Source organism: Diadema antillarum, unplaced genomic scaffold (genome assembly GCF_040938485.1).
Source record: "Diadema antillarum isolate AM-2024a unplaced genomic scaffold, OU_Dant_1.0 seq00001363_RagTag, whole genome shotgun sequence".
Taxonomy (NCBI): Eukaryota; Metazoa; Echinodermata; class Echinoidea; order Diadematoida; family Diadematidae; genus Diadema; species Diadema antillarum.
The window spans coordinates 69,238-71,873 of record NW_027272125.1 but is presented as its reverse complement, the minus strand read 5'-3'; positions in this window follow the sequence as shown (position 1 = coordinate 71,873).

Below are 2,636 nucleotides of genomic sequence, written 5' to 3'. Positions count from 1 at the left end.
TTTTAACGGATTGTCCGATTTTGCTCAAACTCTCACTGATGTGTTTTACTAATATTGCTGCATTCACTCAATCCACATGTCTATGAAGGTGAACTTGTCCTTTAAAGCATATTCATGTCAATCGATATAACATTTTCATTTATTAGCCTTCTGAATATCATAATATGAATAAGAAAGCATAAAGTCTTTATATAACACTAGACACGTCATTAGCTATACATTCCAGTATTATCAAGTTATGCTCTTGTGTGTTTTCTTGGGATATGTTTCACATAAATTCCCACAGTGACAGTGACAGTACTGCGTAGTCCTGCTTCGTTGATAATGGTTAGAGAAGTCAAGGAGACTTGTGCCTACATGCGATACCTCTTACCTGTATGGGAAAAAATAACACGTTCATTTTTTTCTTTTTCAAAACAGACCAACTTCTGTGTTCAAATCAACATATTCCCCTTTTCGTTTCTAGATTTCTGATCCCTTTCTATTCCCCTTTCTAATCATGTACTACTTTTGTAAATGAAGCAATATTCATATCTAAAAACATCTCATCGCTAGAGCCTTTATTGTCTGGTGTTCTGACGGCGTTGATAGAAGATGACACTGATGCTGCAGACCAACATGGCGGACAGAGCGACGTATACAGTCACCGAACTCACCGACATACCTGATGAACAGTGGAAGGAATTTGTAAGGACCAATACAAAGGTATACAATCATAAATTTTTAACTTACTTCTCTTTATGACGAACCTATCTAACAGTTGCTGCTACCAAAAACAAAAAACAAACAAACAAACAAACAAACAAACAAACAAACATAACATAAACAAGAATGAAAACTATCAAAAGCGCCTACTGCAATTTGAAGAGAAACCGCATTCATGTCAATAGTTACGTCGACATGATAAAAATGAATGCGTCAGTTTCTTATATGGCGATATCCAGTAAAATTGTTCTCCACATTTCATACAAACATATACTTTATACTCCAAAACACGTAGGACTATACATAAAAGCACATACACACTCACGCACACGCATAGTCATGGAAAACAACCACTGAAAGGTAGAAGAGATACGAGAGAGAGAGAGAGAGAGAGAGAGAGTGTGTGTGTGTGTGTGTGTGTGTGTGAGGTATATTTTCAAGCTTATCAATAAAATTTAAATGGGTTTTAGAATCTCTGTAATCTGATTGGTCAATTATCATGCATCGATTTTTACTTATTGATCCACACTGAGCCTGCATCTGGTAAAATCCGATCGCATGGCTCCAGCATTGTACAGGTGTACTGCATGCATGATGGAAAAGGTCGAATTGTATGAAGGAACAAGAAGAAATAGTACTAAAGCAGGGTGTATTTTTACTTCCGGGACCATCTAAACTGCATGGCATCTTGCAATATCAAGCAGGCATATCATGCCTGTTATACCTTTGTTTCTCTGGACGACGAATGGTCCGCTTGACAGTACGTAAGCATTTGCAGGTTTCCGGTTCGAATACCTTTTGGCACGTGGGCCAGAACGGTCCGAAGTATGGCAACTTTCCAATCGATCGTTTTGCTGGCATGTCAGAACGTTACAGTGGATGTATGTCTGTTAAATAATCCAATGACAAAATACTGTGCTCAATGGCTCCGTGGCTGGCGCTTTATTACTCACAATAAGAATAAATAACAAATTCAGTCTTGAAAGCAAGAGAGTAATTAAGCAGAGGGGTGAGGGTTGAGGTGTGAATTTTCCCTCAATTTGTCTCCATCATCGTAGAGGGAGAAAATGTGAATAAAATTATACCTCAAATTTAGTCTTTATAGACATAAAATCAAAATGTCATCACGGTTCCATTTATCTATTGTCATATCAGGATTTGATTTTTTTTTGGCTAAAACTTTTGCAATTTTATGTGGTAGTTGGCCGAAGAAGGAGCTTCCTATAGCAACAGTCAAGTTTAACGTTAACCTTGGATGACCCCCTCCCTCAAAAAAGAAAAAGAAAGATGAAATAAAATAAAAAAGTAAAGATTCATTGAGTTCAAATGTTCGAGGCCGGTTGAGATTCATGATGTCATAATCTATTGTCAGACAAGTAGTTCTCTGCTACTCTGGGTCTGCAATTTTTTTGACTACACAGATACAAAGGGAGTTCAGCTTTTTCAATCAACATCTTTACAACAAATGAAGAGTTTGCTCGCAAAAACCGATAAGTCCATTTTTGAAGATTTTGAAGTAATGTCTCTGTCACGAAGCACAAAATAATACCTTTGAAATGATACATCGGTCACTACATATAAAGGTAAGAAGCAAAAATTTTCTTGTTATTCTCTTTATTTTTCTTGACCTTTAATCGCAAATATCTCCATTTGGCAAATATGGACTTATCGGTTTTTGCAAACAAACTCTTCAAATAATCCCAAAAATACCAAATTTCCCTGATCTTATTCATCCATATTCAAAACTATGGAGGTGATGTCCACTTACCACAGAACATCACACATCCACCATACAGACCAATAAATATATCGTTGCAGAGCAATTTGATGATGGAAATAAGCGCTGAAAGATTGAATGAAATTACACCTTAAATTTAGTCTTATAAACACAAAATCAAAATATCTTCACGGTTCCATTTACCTATTGTCAT